Source organism: Equus quagga, chromosome 16 (assembly GCF_021613505.1).
Source record: "Equus quagga isolate Etosha38 chromosome 16, UCLA_HA_Equagga_1.0, whole genome shotgun sequence".
NCBI classification, from domain to species: Eukaryota; Metazoa; Chordata; class Mammalia; order Perissodactyla; family Equidae; genus Equus; species Equus quagga.
The window spans coordinates 31,376,523-31,393,548 of record NC_060282.1 but is presented as its reverse complement, the minus strand read 5'-3'; positions in this window follow the sequence as shown (position 1 = coordinate 31,393,548).

Sequence of the window (17,026 nt, the reverse complement as noted above, 5' to 3'; positions counted from 1 at the left end):
AAGCTAGACAGCAGCTGGATCACAAAGCATCTTATCTACTGTGTCAAAGGAGTTTAGGTTTTATTCTGCCAATAAGAAGGAGGGTACCAATTTCAGTGCTTTCTGTCTTAAGGAATAGAATGCCCAATAAAGATGACTTAAGCAATACAGGGATTTATTTGTACACATTTAATGAGAGGCCAATATGTAGCAGGTTACAAGGTAGATTCAGAGACTCAATAACATCATTTGCTCAGAATCTTTTAGGATTAATTCTCTGTGGTTCTCTTAGTTTTCCCATTACTGGCAGCTTTCCAGCAGTCGTGCTCCAGCCATCATATCCAAAAGACAAGAAAAAGGGGGCTGCTAACTAAGCGTCTCTCTTCTCTCTCACTTTTCTTTTTTATCAAAGAGGAAGATCTACCCTAGAAGCCCCCATCAGACTTTCTCACAGGTCTTACTGGCAGATCTGGGTTATATATCCCTAAACTCATTTTTGGCAAAGGGGAAGGATCTTATGGAAAGGGTTCAGACGATTCCACCCCCAAATATGCCACTCTATCATGAGGATTATTTTGAGCTGAAGGCAATTGAGAAAAAGCAGACACAGGATGAGCTCTCTGGCCTCCCCCAATCTCTCTGAAAGCAGAACATAAATTCCTCTTGTGAAGGTGTATCCCCTCTACCCATACCAGGAAGGGGATAACAACTTTATCACCAGAAACAATAACAAGATGGCGCCTAGATGGACCTGCAACAACAAACCTTGCTAAGTAACCCTTATCTTCCATCAGTTTCCCTAATATATTTACCTTCTCACAGTTTGCTGCCCCTAAAAGCCTAAACCCTTTATCCTTTGTCTTGCCACCTCTCTATAAATTTGTTGTTCTTTGTTAAGATGCCATATATGCCCCAAGTTCTAACCCCGCTTTGAGTTACTCATTACTGAGTATTCTGTGTGCACCCACAGTGCATGAGTTGCAGAGAATGTTAGTTTTTCCTCGATATCTTTTCTTGCCTTTCTGCTCATCTTCCCAGTGAGAGACCTCCAACTTCTGGCGAACTATTTGGTGACCTAGGTAAAGAGTGTTTCCCAGCCTCCCTTTGAGACAAATTTTGACTCGCTAACTGAGTTCTAGCCACTGGGCTGTAAACTGACTAATTAATTGGAAACCTTCTTAAAAGACACTGGGGATCTTCCTTTGTCCCTTTCTTCTTTATCCCTTTCTCTTTCCTGCTGGCTGGAAGGCAGGTGTGATAACTGCGGCTTGATCAGATATTTGGGGCCATGAATTGACTTTGGGGATGGACTCTTCCAGGTAGGGCTACAGATAGAAGGAGCTTGAGTCCCTGTGGACTTTGTATAGAAAGACTTACCAGATCAGCTTCTAACTGCCAACTTTTGGACATTATCATGAAAAAGAAATAACATTTTATCATATTTAAATTGCTATTAGTTTTGTTCTCTGTTACTTGTAGCCAAATCTAATGCTTACTAATGACTTAAACTGTTTCTGATTTATTCCTCGTGGTCAAGGAGTGAGACCCACTTTTCCTAAGCACATTGCTGACTTACACTTCAACAAAAGAATGATTGTTTTAGCAAGAATGGAGAGAGTGGCTGTAGAATATACCACCAATAGTGTTTGCTAAAGGAAATCATCCAGTGTATGTCACGAAAGAGAGCATTACTATATTTACATGCCTGAAATGTCATTCTGCAATATTTATGGGACAAACAGGAACTAGAAGGAAAAGATGTAGAAGGCTGAGACCAAGGTCATGAGAACAGCCTGGGGCAGTGTCGATAGGAATGGAGAAGCAGGGACAGCTGTGAGCTACTGACTGGATGGCAGGGGTATTGGAGAGGGGGGAGGGAGAAGGCAAGAAGGTACCAAGATTGCAATTATGGAAAAGTAAAGAAGACAGAAAACAACATTCTGCACTCGCGTGCTTTCTTTTTGGAAGAAAAATATGGATATTCAATCAATCAATAAACATTTACTAAGCACTTACTACATGCCAACACAGTTCTTTGACCATATATTGCAAATGGGTTAGCTTCAAAACTAAAGGAATTTGTTTGTAAACAGGAGTTAATGGTTACTTTTGAGGATTTTTCCAGGCCCTAAGTGGAGGATAGAGGTAACTACAGAATGAGCCCTGTCTACAAAGAGCCCTCTATCCAGTGGAGATACAAACTCCTGGCACAGAGTACATGTTCAATATTGCTCTTCAGGATGAATGACATGCTCACGCAGAATCTTAAAATGGGACAGTAATGTGTGGTTTGGGACTCAAATATTTTGGGGGCACAAAGGAGAAAAATGGTGGATCTATCTAAGTAAACAATGAAGGAGGCGACAGTTGAGCTCTTTGTTGCTTAACTTAGCTTATCTCTTGCCTTCATTATTTTTTACTCTACTTATTTTCTTCCACTTATTTAATCATTTCAAGAAGTTCTAAGATGAATTTTTTAAAATTTAGATCTGAACTGCCAGTGAACTGCATATTCATGCTAAACTAAATTCATATTAAAATATTTTGTTTAATATAGATTTATTCAATCAGCTGTGATTTATTATTCTCCCGTAATGCATCAGAATTTCAACAGTAGTTTTTGTTCCCAATATTTTATTTAATATTCCTAATAAGGCAGGTATATTTTCAAGATTAGCTTCAGCTATGAATAACAAAGTTTAATAAGATAGAAATGTATTTCTTAATTATATAAGAGTCTGAAAACGTATATATTGACTCCTTCATAAAGTCATCAAGGAACCAGGCTCCTTCTAGCTCACCGTTCCACCATCCTTAAGATGTGGCCGTGTCCTCTTTGCCCAAGAGAGTAGCTGGAGCTCCAGCCATCATATCTGTATTCCAGACAGCAGGATGGGGAAAGATTTGAAGAATAAAGGAGGCAGTGGGCTCACATCAGTCATTTTTTAAAGAAAATTCCTTAAAGATGCCACATGACGCTTCTAATTACATTCAGAACTTAATCATATGGCCACGCCTATCTATAAGGGAGAATAGAAAATGCTACTTTTTGGGACAACATTTCCCCAGTTAGAAATTATGAGTTTTATTCCCATGTAGGACAGGAGTGGATATTGATGAATAGTGGCAGATGAGGAAATGAACGCTCAGAGGTTGACTTGTCCTTGACGACACATCTGGCTCCTGTCAGAGCCAGGATGTGAATCCCTTTCTTCTTGATCTAAATTCAGCACTGATTTCACTCTACAACGACAGCCTCCATCAGTTGAAATGTGAAATGGCTTCTTTTTCACAATGACTTTTTTTTCCGCAGAACTGTATCACAATTATAAGCATAAAAATTTTTTTGAACAAGTCATTACAGTGAATATGTCACAACATCAACCATTATTCTAGTCCTTGATTTTCGGTCTTCACCTTTCTGTAATGTATTAAAATCTTGATATTTATTTCTAGGTCAGTCTTATTTTCTTCATTTTTTGGGCTTGCCTCTTTATCCTGATAGATATCAATGTCGCTTTCTTTTTGTTTAGTTACCCTCCTTAATGTATACCTCATATCTGATGGTTCTCTTATAAAATTATACAATTGTCCTGAAGCTTTCCTTAACGTTTTCCTCCTGCATCATATTCTTTAGACCAAACCACCCAACCTGTCAGTTTTACATAACTCACATTTACCCTTTTTCTTCATCCTCAATTTTGCTGAATTTTTTGAAAGACTTTCTTGTATTGCTCCAATGATCCTCTTCAAAGGCTCCTAAAATCCAGGTACTTGATGCTTCTGAATCCCTATGAAAAATGCAACTTGTACCCTCAGATGTATGAATACCTGGTTTCCCAAGAATTCTAACATCCATTTTAAATAACTTCCCTTCTTTTCAGTATGCTCTATACTACAATCTCATTTATCTGCTACATCAAAACCATAATGTTTTCACCTTTCTCAGAGTATCTAATGCCTGAACTCCTTCTAATGCCATCATATATGCTTGCAACTCTCCTCGTCACAGTCATCTTTGCTGCAACTCCTGACATCTGGAACCATCTCCTGCAACTCCTGGACACTCCATCAATCTTCCAGTTTCATAATAATAATAATAGAAAAATCTTGCCTGCCAATGACTGCAGAGCCCCTCCCTTCATATCTACAATGTTCTCTTATCTTACTATCAAAAATGATGTGTAATACAAAACGTCTATTCTATTGTTCAGTGATTTAATTTGTCAACTATCAAGTACTTAGGTCTGAATCCAGGCATTTTTCGATGAATTGTGTTTGAGATTTTTTTGAGGGGTAGGTCCAGTATGGACCTCTTCTTGAATGACTCGTGCTAGCATAGCAGTGTAAACTGATACCTACATATCTTTGCTGTTATTAAAGAAGAGGAATGAATGCATTACGAGTTTGGCGTTGACTATACTTGACATGGAGAATAATGGAGCACCCCTAAAGAAATGGGGAATTTTAATGTGCAAGTGGTGTTCTGCTGAACATATAAAATATGAGATCAGAGATCAAGTGCTTTATGAACAACAGCAGGTCTCAAGAGACTGTTTCCCCTATAGGCGTACATTAGTGGTTTAATGATAGCCCTTTTGACGTTTTAAACCTTATAAATGACTTCACACGATTTACCTCCCCGGAAAAATACTTTCCGAGACTAAAGATTGGATAAAGACATCTACTTAGTAGGAAAAGAACAAAATGTTGCAGTCACTTGTGATTTTTTATTAAACCTATTGGAGTAAAATTTATTTTATTTTGGCAAGGTCACTGAAAATACTTCAGTGGAAAATAATTGGAAAGAAGTTGTTGGGTTCTTTCCTCTAAACATTTTTATCTAAGATATTCCCTCTACGGTGTGGGAAAATATCCAGATTGTGATGAAGGATCTTTTAAAGGATTTACAAAACCTTAAAAGTTGACTCTCAAAGCCGCGGACATAATTACGGTGACCTGGAAACTGGCTCTATCCTTCATCTTAGCAGGAGTTTGTTGTTGATTTTAAGTACTTTGCTCCTTATATCCAACAATTTAATTTCCTTCTAACTCTATCTCTTTACACAATTCTTTAAATTACTGGCTTAGGTACTCCTATGAGAAATGTAAGAATGTTCTATCACGGTTTCTGTCCAGAAGTTCAATTATTTTATGCTATCCTTGTTTTGTCTATCAAATAGCTTGCACAAAAGTAATCATTTTTTTCCTTTAAATCCATTTTTCTCCAATTTAATTAATTAAATTAGTTAACAAAATAAAAAATTTAAAATAATTGCCGAAATGATACCCCTAATCATCTTTTCATTTTAAGTAAACAGCATATATAACAATCTGAGCTTATAAACTATTATTTCCACAACTAGTTAGTTGTCTAGTTTCATTTTAATACTGTGTTTATTTCAAGACATCCAATATATCCCTATTGTTTTTGTAACATAAAGGAAAATGCAAATGTTTTAAGTGAAAATTTACCCATTATTTCCATTAAGCCACAATGTAATTCATAGTATTTGAAAATTTACACTGGAATTATTCTTGGCTAAATCTTAAAATCATTTCAGGCAAACAGTTATTAATGCTGTCACCAAATATTTCTATTTCCCTGCCTTCTGGTTTATGGTAAGATTGTACTTCCTTTTCGACTTGTTTTTGGGCCATGTAACTAGTTCTGGCCAGCGAGCCGTGAGTGGGGAAGTAACCTGTGTCACTTCCAGGCTGAGCATTTAACTGCTCATGAGCTATTCTCCTGAGCTCTTCTGTCTTGGCTAGCTGACCCATACAGTTTGAGATGCTGGCCTCTCTGTCACTCCAGGCCCCTGAGTAGTCATGATGTGTTGAGCTCCCTGCTGACTCAAGATGGACGTGTAATGTGAGCCAGAAATAACTTTTATTATTTTAAATCACAGAGTTCTGGAGATAGATTTTTTCCTTTTACCACAGCATAACCTGTCCTGACTTAAAACAGATTCTGTAGGGTCTTTGAATTTAAGCTATTTATTCAGCTTCTGCACACATTTACTTAATCATGACACTTATCTTGATACACTTTAAGAAAAGTTAGTAATGATATAAGAAAAAAACATAGAGATACAGAGAGATCAATCAACTAGAAGGTCAGAAAAAATATTTTTAAATATAACAATACAAGAAAGCACAGAAATAGTAGATTTCAAATTTTCTTTTCTCAGTTACTTCTCCACCAATTTTTTTACATATGAAAGAGGCACTGCTCATTAAAGACATAAAATTATATATAGAAATGTAGAAAGAAAATGAACCAGTCACTCCCCAGACATGATTACATAATCATCTTAACATTTTGATGTTTCCTGCCAATCTTTTCCTATGCATATTCAGTGTGTGCATGCATTTGCAAATTTAATAATGCACTGTGTAAATTAAACAATTACAGTAATAAAACATAAGAACTAGAAAGAAATGCAGTTAAATATTCAACTGAGTTTATGGAAATGAAGGCTTTCTTAGCATAAATATAAAGTGGAAACCACTGACAAAATTAATTACATTAAACTTTAAACTCATGAATATCAAAAACATCCTAAAAAGGATATGACAAAATGTACTTGTGTAGTCTAAAGTTGAAACTTGTGTTCATAAAAAACATAAAAAGTACCATGCAAGGAAAAAATGGGTATTTTCAAATTTTGAAACTCATTTAGTGTTTTATATTTTGTTACGCTCAGAATACACACTTGATAAAAGTGTATCATTGAGACTTCCTAATCTAGTTTTCAAAAGAAAATTAATTCACATGAAAAAATTCACAGAAAGAGTCTAAGAGATCAATTGCATAAGTAAGGGCTGAATTTTGTAATATAGACTGAAAATTTTTCTTTCTTTTTGCTGAGGAAGATTGGCCCTAAGCTAATGGCTGTGCCAATCTTCCTCTGTTTTGTATGTAGGATGCCACCACAGCATGCGGTGTGTAGGTCTGTGCCCAGGATCCAACCTGCAAACCCCAGGCCACCGAAGTAGAGCATGTGAATTTAACCATTATGCCACTGGGCTGGCCCCTAGACTGAAAATACTTTGAGAGTTCAAAGAAAGGAAATATATATGAAGGAATAATCAAAGAATACCTCTTAGAAAAATAGGAACTGAGCTTAGCATTGATTTTTCATAATAAACTGAAAAGAATCTCTTATCTTTGTGTGGATCAAACGTGAGCTCAGTCTTGAAGTTTGTTGTAACAGAGCACACTATCAGAGCAAGAGCAGTAAGTGCACAGGGCAAAGCAGCTACAAAGGGCCTAGCTGGCTGTGGGGTTAGCCCTGAGGGGTGGGCTCAAGGTCTAAACCACAATGTCTAAATGGGCTGGCAAAGCTGGGTTCAACTCAGGCTGGTACTCAGACACAGGACATCTGCTCTTATGAGTAGCTAAGTGAAGTGGCTTAGTTAGTTTGAGCTGCTATAACAGAATACTGTAGACTGGGTGGCTTAAACAACATTTGTTTCTCACAGTTTTGGAGGCTAGAAGTCCTAGATCAGAGAGCCAGGATGGTCAGGTTCGTGGTGAAGACCCTCTTTCTGGTTTTGGATGGCCGTCTTCTTTTGTCGTAATCCTCACATGGTGGAGGAAAAAGAGAGCTAGTTCTCTTCCTCCAGTTTATAGCAGAGTCCAGCACTTGGTGAACATCCAATGATAGGATCCGACCCCCTGGTAGAGGGGCCGGCAAGCACTGAGTAGGGTGCCAGGAAATGCCCTAAAGCAAGTAGATTATTGTTTGGAGCAGGGTCAGATTTCTAACAATGACTTTGAATACAAAACAGGAAATAAGGCTGAAGCCAAGTAACAAAGAATGGGCCATCATTGCAAGGAACCCTAAGAAGAGATGCAGGTGCCCAAGGGGTTTTCCCTAAGCTCATTAGATAGAGAGCTGCAGTCAGCAAAGCTAACTCCAGATTCTGTCTACTGGTGTAGGCAGGGTTTCTAAAATGAGGGCTCCAGATTTAAGAGAGTGGAGCTGAGCGTGTAGATTAAAGTTCTTTTTTTTTTCTGTTTTTTTTTTTTTTTTTTTTTTTAAAGATTGGCACCTGAGCTAAGATCTGTTGCCAATCGTCTTCTTCTTTTCCTTTTTTCTTCTTCTCCTCGAAGCCCCCCAGTACATAGTTGTATATTCTAGTCGTAGGTCTTTCTGGCTCTGCTATGCTGGATGCCACCTCAGCATGGCTTGATGAGCGGTGCCATGTCCACGCCCAGGATCCAAACTGGCAAAACCCTGGGCCACCGAAGCAGAGCACACAAACTTAACCACTTGGCCATGGGCCCAGCCCCTGAAGATCTTTGATACCTACAACTGAGCAGAATTTGGAAAGTCAGAAGTTGACTTTCCCAATTTTGCAAATGTTTCCATAAGCATCATCTTATTTGATCCTCCCAAAGCCTATAGACCTTTAAAGTAGGAAAAACAGGCATCATTTTCCTCACTTTGGAAGGGGGACATGACATGCCCAGGTCCTGAGGTCAGTAAAAGAAACCTTCTGTCTCCCACTCAGTGTCCTTCCCTTTGAAGTTTAGGGAAACATAGGGCTTACTATAATGAGATAATGACTCAGAGAAAAGAGAAATTGTGATCACAATGAAAGTGATGGTTTTGATTTAGCCAGATGACTAAAACTCAAGTTATCTTTAGAGAAATAAGGCTGTAAAACCATGGGAGCTTCTACATTATGGATGTTATATTAGTTTACTAGGGCTGCTCTAACAAAATACCACAGACTAAGTAGCTTAAACAACAGAAATTTATTTTCTCACAGTTCTAGAGACTACAAGTCTGAGCTCAAGGTGTTGGCAGGATTGGTTTCTTCTGAGGCCTCTCTCCTTGCCTTGTAGATGGCTGTCTCCTCCCTTTGTCTTTACATGGTCTTCCCTCTGTGCATGTGTGTGTCCAAATTTCCTCTTCTTATAGGGACACAAGTCTTACTGGTTATGGCCCAACTGAATGACCTCATTTTAACTTAATTACCTCTTCAAAGACCCTGTCTCCAAATACAGTCACACTCTGAGGTACTGGGGATTAGGACATCACTATGAAATCTTGGCGGACACAATTCAGCCCATAACAGATGGTTTTATTTTATTTATTTATTTATTTTTTGAAAGATTTTATTTTTTCCTTTTTCTCCCCAAACCCCCCCAATACATAGTTGTGCATTTCTAGTTGTGGGTCCTTCTAGTTGTGGCATGTGGGGTGCCACCTCAGCATGGCCCGACCAGCGGTGCTATGTCCGCGCCCAGGATATGAAGCGGAGAAACGCTGGGTCACTGAAGCAGAGCACACAAACTTAACCACTCGGCCACGGGGCCGGCCCCAACAGACGTTGTTTTAAAATCACAGTTTTGGAGATAGGCATGACATAATAGGAAATAGGAAGCCATTGAAAGCTTGTGAAGTGAATGGCATTGTGAAAGCCATGTTTAAGAAACATTAGTTTGGCAGTAAAATGGATCTTAGAAAAAATTAAAAACAAGGAAACTGACTAGAATGCTGTTGAAATAGTCTAGAATGGGTATCATGAGAGTATAGTGACATTTCCAAATACATGCAATTTTCAAAGGATGGTGGAACTCTGTCCCATGTTTTTTAACTTTGAGTAGAAGTATGTCATGCAACACCTTTCTGTAAATGGTGCCACAAGCTTTCTGGTTAATGCTGTAATAGAGGGAAATAAGCACATTAAAGGACTTAAAAAACACTAACAAAGATGTGCTCTAGATGCTGCACGAATGTTATATAATATGATAATTGGTATGTAATATGCTACTATTATAGTAATTTTTCCCCATTCATTATGTGCATTTATTTCGCAAGCCTGTATTGGGCAGTGACTATGTGCTCTGTACAGAAAGTCAAAGATATAATCCTCCCCTAGAGGAGCCTGCTATTCTTTATGTTCCCTAAAAGTGGGTGTATTAAATTTTTTCAAACAATTTAAATTTTTCATCATCTTTGCCAAAAAATCTCCTCCTCTAGGGCTTAAGCTCCATGAGCAATCACAAATTTACCCATCCATAAACCACTGAGAAGCCATCAAGCTCCTTTGCCATTGAGAATCATGGCATTTTATTCATAAGGAGAGAGTCCTACTATAAACATGCCAGAGAACACACTCTCATTCCTGCAGCCTCCCCTAACTGCCTTCAATCACCCTAATTCCCATCAACTTCAAAGGGAGCTCAGAAAAGATATGGAGAAACGAGAAACGGGAAGTTGGCAGGAGTTGTACCAACACATCCTCAAACCACGGTGTGTTAAAAACATGAAGCTTTCATGAAGCTAAGTGCCAACAAATGATACTTAGCATTTTCAAAGAGCTTCCCAATGGCCTAATTAAATGTTATGAGGTCAATCAGTATTATTAGCCTCCTTGCGTAGATAAGAAATTGGAAACACAAAAAGGTTAAGTGATGTGCCCAGGCATTCACAATTCAACAGTGTTTACGTTAGTGTTTGAACTCAGAGATCCTGACAACCCAGGAATGCTTCAACTCATCTTCCGCTCCCTCTCCAAACTATTCCACCTCACTATAATTTATCAATTTCCATTTATGAACATTCTTAATAGTTATTAGAGGTTCGATTTAACTTCCAAAAGTGAGAGTACTAAATCCACATCAAAAATAACCAAAATTTCTCATCAAATAGCTCCAAATTCAAAGAAGTGTAGTAGAGACAGATAAATTTCTGTTGAATATGGAATTCTCTTGATAGAGAATTCTGTAAAATTGTCAGTAATTTATATATGCTCATATTTTTTTTCCTGTATATCTTAATGATAAATGTGAGGTGATAAATTTCACATTGTGATCAACTCAGTGAAAGTCTTTGAAGTTCTTATAAACTGTCATAAATTTTGTAGTACCCTATCACTGCAAAAGGCCATTAAGAATGCTTTTAAATCAGTCTGACACATTAAATGATGCAATCAAAGTTGTAGTCTTAGAATAAATTGTTAACTCCCATTACATTGAATGTTAAGTATTGGCTTAAATAGCATCCTCTTGATAGAGACGTGGATATAATAAGGTACAATTTATGCTATTCCCTTACCTACTACTAGTAACTTTATTGCAGGTTCATACAAGAACCTCCATTAATGTATTCAACTTGTGAATATACATGCTAAACTTTAAATCTCTGGCATATGCCTTTTCAAGTAGGTTTTTAGATTAACAGTTAATGTATTTTGCTTTTTCTAAAAAAACATCTAATTACTTTCTTTCATCCCTACTTAAGTCAGAATCCATGTTTATGTTTTCTCCCTCTCCAGTGTTGCATAACAAATTGTTTCATGTTTCTAATAATTTGAATAAGGCAATGTGTTGCTTAATGTGTTTTTAACAAATGTGAATAAAATTAGTCTTTCTCTCATTACTGACCTTATGTTTCAGTAATAATAGTAACAGCAAAATTAAGTATTTAATATACCCATATTCTGGGTTTTTTTGGGGGGAAATTTGATCTTGAAATGTGAAGTGATATTAAAATTAGAGGTTTGCACCCTACTCCCATTCAATGTGTCACAGGCACTCCTTTGATGTTGGCTTCAAAGAGATGCGCAATATAAGTTAATATGATAGATATATCTCCATTAGCCCAGAATCAGCTTTTCTTTTCTAAGGCAAATTATTCCTATCACTGTTTCTTCCTAGATCTTGGGGCATTTCTCTTTGACAGTTTCTCCAAGTTATCATTAAAGTAGACATGGAAGTGGTATAGAGCAGTGGATAAATTCTGGAGTTCATTCAGCTTAGGTTTAAATCCTGACTTAGCCACTATCCAAATGTGAAATCTTGGGCAATCCGCTCAACCTCTCTAAGCCTCAGTTTCCTCATACGTAAAACTGGAGTAATAGAACTATATACTTCATAGGCTTGTAGTATGAATTCAAGGAAATAGAACAGATAAAGCACTAAGTGTAGTGCCTAGAATCAAACAAGTTCTCAATAAAGGTCAGATATTATTGTTAGAATGAAAACAATAGAACTTTCAGATTGGTCAGTTTACTCTTACTGATTTATTTTCAAATATCCACTCACCAAGCTCTTTTGAGTGTCTACTCTGCATACAGACTAGGTATTCCACATAAAATTCTAGTTAGCGTACTGGATGAGAAAAAGAAAAGAAAAGGAAGATTTATTCCTATTTGAGGCATTGAAAGTCTAGTGGACAACACAAAAGCCTGCATGCAGATGTTTATAACAATTTTAGTCCTGGTTGCCAAAACTTAGAAGCAATTAAAATGTCCTTCAGCAGGTGAATGGATAAATCAACTGTGGTACAATCCAGACATGGAATATTATTCAGCACTAAAAAGAAATGAACTCTCGAGCCATGAAAAGACATGAAGAACTTTAAATGCTATCATTAAGTAAAAGAGGCCAATATGAGGAGGCCGTATACTATATGATTCCAACTATATGACATTCTTGAAAAGGCAAAACTTTGGAGACAATAAACAGATCAATGGTTGCCATGGGATGGGGTAGGAGAAACCGAATGAATAAGTGGAGCACAGAGGATTTTTAGGGTAGTGAAAATTCTCTGTATGGTACTCTAACAATATATACATGTTATTACACAGTTGTCCAAACCCATAGAATGTACACACCATTGAACTCTAATGGAAACTATGGACTTAGTGCTAAGTGAGCAGCATCCTCAGGGGAGTATATTGTGATGGGCAATTGTCATTTTAGTGAACAATCAGCATATTTTGAAGATCTGTCTTATAAAAGAGAAGACTGAATTAATTTTCCCATACTCCCTTGCACATTGAGAAGGTCATATGGCCTTGGTTCCACCCATTAGTTACCCATACAACAGTTCTGCTTAGGACCCACTTTCTGGCAAGGGTGTAGCAGAAGCACTTGTTTTGGGAAGGAAACAGTGATGGAGATGCTGGTCTCCAGAACCCACCATCAGCTGGGGCAGCTGTGGGTTTGCCTCCCATCCCTGTAGAGGTGATGGTGCAGTTCTCCATTTGAGCAGTCTCAAATGTCTGTGGTTTGTGCACTGTTCCTGTATTCAGAGCTTCCAAACTTGGCCCTGGTCTTCCCAGATCATCTGTGAGCTACCTAATGTTAACTAATAAAATGTTTGACCATTTAAACCATGTAGACTTTGCTTTGTTGTCTGAATCTCAAACTTTACAATGTCCTATACGACTTATCTCAAGACAAAAGTTTAAGAGGCAAGAAAAGCTTAAGGTACTGTGGCAGATATCACTACCATTCACTGATATTCTTTTTCCCTCTACAACAGGGACACAATAGTAAGACTGTGAACTTGCCTGCCCCCTTGAACTTAGGCACAGCTTGTGACGTGCTTTGGCCAATGAGTAAGCAGAAGTGATGTATGTCCTTTCCAGGTGAAGCCATTTAATTTCAAGTTCTCTACTCTCTGCCTCTCTCTTCCCTAGCTGAGGCTGTCATGGAAGTCTGTGCTATTGTGGAGGGAACAATATTGGGCTACCAAAGGGAGTACAGCTGCCCTGTAGAGTGACCAAGATCTTCAGAGGATTTTCGTGGTAAAGCAGTAAACTGTTGTTTAAGCCACTGAAATTTGGGGCTGTTCGTTACTGCAACATAACTTACGCTATCCTGACTAGAACAGGCACATTAGAGTTTGTAGAAGTGTTATATACACACATTATTTTGTAAATAAATGGAAATGACGACTTAAGCCAACAATTAGAGCTTTCATACAATCTGAACTGATTCTATAACAATATATTTGGAAATATTTAGATACCATGAGGTTTCTCTTTTCTTTCTAATGGTTATTATTTTACTGTTCTTATTATATTTTTAATTTATATACTATGGTTTATTTATATACTATGGTTTGGGGGTTATTGTGGACTTTTTGAGCTCCTCAATTGCATGATCTAACCCCTAGTAGGTAAAATTAACCCCAAGTAGGTTTTGTGGCAATAGAGAACTGTTTTATTGACAACCTACACATCTCTTACCTATTTTGCAGTTATTAAGGACATTTTCTGATAATAAAGTTGAAATGCTTGAAAAATGAAGTTGGCAAAAGGCAGAAAATCTAAATCCCTTATCAAAAATTACTAGTCAGTAAGTACATTGGTCTCTACGTTAGAATCTGAGTATACTTATACCTGAGATGATAAAGTAAATTTCATCTAGTATGCCCACTAGGATTGATCAGTAGTAACTGCTTGAAGGCTGTGTAGAGTAAGGAGTCTGAAGCCACATTCAGATTCACTCAGAAAGAGAGCCATAGTTGACTTATATATCTGTAGTGGGCACGGAAGTGACTGTAAACAGACATGTCACATATCCCTGCTGTATATGCTCTATGCTGTAATGCCTGCTTATATGTGTGATGTAAATTTGCCCTGGGTTTGAAATACTAAACACTTCCATTTGATCTTAAAGCAAACAGAAAAGAGGGCCCTAAATGGAAATGTGCTATTTTAGACAGTCTGTTGCACAATACCCCTGATCTTGCCAAAAAAAACTCTATAATAAGACTAAAATTTCTGGTTACTCCTGCTTCAACTAAGATGTTTGATGAGATTACTACTGGGTCATGTCTCAAACACATTTCACTAACATTACTTATGAAATTATATCGTAATTAGATTGGAGACCCTTCTCACCTGCCTTCCTCTACAAGATTGAGAAGTGTCTGAAAGTAAGGTGCACGGTTGATTCCCCTTTATATCGCCAGGAGCAGGTCAGACCTTGATGTATGATATGTCTTTAACAAATGATTGTTAAATGCAATCCCTGCAAGTGGAATCAACAGCATGACAAAGGCCTTGTTATTTATATGGCAAAGCTATGGGATCTTTCTCAATGCAGGAATTTTATATGTGTATGAGCTGGACATAGAGTTGACTGTATTCCTCGAGCACATGGTAAAGGTCTCCAATGGTATCTCTAAATCAAATCGGGAATTTTTAATAAACCTAGGATTGTAAAAATGCCTGGCAATCCAAGAGTAAAATTAGATAATTAAATGAGCTGTTATAATCAGTGGAACCAAACCACAGGGATAAGGCTTAGGCCATCAATAATGGCTGTGTGTCATCAGCTTATGTCTCAGATTTACCCCTAGACATTTTCATTCTTGTTACTTCTTTTATCCTGGCCCACTGCTGACTCTACCCATGTTTTTCCCAGAGGGCACCAGGCTGCTGGTTGAGATGCTGTGTTAGTCAATGGGAGATGGGAGGTATATGTGATGGAGGATCCGTCAAGGACTTGCTCTGGTCCATTGGTGCTCCTGCTGCTTCATATGCCACAGTGTCTCAGGGTGGGGCTGGCTCAGAGTAGCTTTTGAAGCAAGAAAGGATTATTTCATTGAAGATTAGCTTGTCTCCTGCCTATTTTGCTGCTACCCAACTCCATAATTTAGTGGAAAGGAATGCCACATACCAGCAGTTTTCTCACATAAAATACACTTGGATCGGAGGTCTTGTATACCAGCATCTCTGGAAATGTGAGGGAAAATATATTGCTCTAGCTAAAGTGGACTGTTCATTCTTCACAAAGGCTTAGCAGATTTTCTCTTTAGAAAATCTCTAAGCAGATTTTCATTGCAGTCTCCAATATATTTAGGAAAACAAAGTTGCCAGAAAACACCCTCTATTCTTTTAAACAGGCTCAAAGCCAGAGAAAATCTTATCACAAAACAATAACTCAGTTATATTTATAATCTTAAACACCATCCAGAAGAGCATTTCAAAAATTATATGCTAGGAAAGATAAGACTCTACCCCATAATTTCAGGAACAACTGTATGTCAGGCTGCCAGATAAATATTTACCACACATTCAAATTTAGCTGAACTTATATGACTTCAATCAGTGAAACCATTTCCAGACCCCAAGGTCACAAAAGCTGTTATCAGGTTTCTCGAGCCTGCTGCCACATTCGTGTCGGAAACCAAACGCCACACACTCTAGGCTTCCTCAAGTCCTGAAAAGCTGATATGACGATAGTCTACTCACTGCTTTTCCTGTACACGGAAAACACCTTTTCACTCCTTCTTTCCCCAGTAATCAAATCTTCATTCTGAACAGGTGAAAGGGCTGCCCACCCCTCTTAAGCAACCGTGTCTTTCTGCCCTGGAATGTAATTTGCGAAATGTTTAGGCTGGAATTTCAAGGGTGTGAACTGAGGTGACTATTGAGGACGGATGTAAAGACATCCCATAGTAGCAGGCTCCCAGCCAAATTTACGGTGTCAAGTTATCTGCCTAAAAAATGTTACAAGGGCCACGGAGGTGCCCAGAGTAGGAGCCTGCCAATTAGAAGGAGTGTGAATGAGACTTATGGGGCTGGCCAGGGTGACAGGGCCACAGTCATCATTTGGCAGGAGGCAGTTTAAAGATAGGTGGCTGACAGCATAGCCGGGGTTCTCGGGAGCATATGCACAGTTCTTGGAACTGCATTCTCTGTTATAAATTATTGTACTCAGACTAAAAGTGCCTGCTGCTCACTCCAGTTGCTGAATTGTAACTTTCCTTAAGTAACCAGCACTTGCAAAGCATAGTCAATGGTTTGGAGAGGTGTGGGATAGAGAAGCAAAGGGGAAAAAAAGCACCATACTTCCAGGCTTTTACCTACTTAACAGGAGGAAAAACTGATAATAGTTCAGAGAAAATCACAAAATAGGAACCAAAATCAACACTGTATTTAACTAATGGTAACATTATTGACATCATGAATTATATTTTATTAACTTAAGGATTTGCACAGTAATATAGAATCTTTCCAAACTATTTTAACAGGGTTAGGTTTCCCAGAAAGGATGGTGAGATTGGTAGAATAGGGTGAGAAACATATTACAAATGAAAAGAAGAGAAATTAGACTCTATCTAAAGCAGTTTTCTTTGCGTGTAATTATGAAATGGACACAAATGTTGAATTAGTCACCCCCAAGTGATGAATTTGCAAGGTGTGTTTCGACCACATATGCCTAAGTTGCAAACTGACAAAGGTTGGAGATAAAACTGTATAAAATATGCTATTTTCAGGGCCCTGG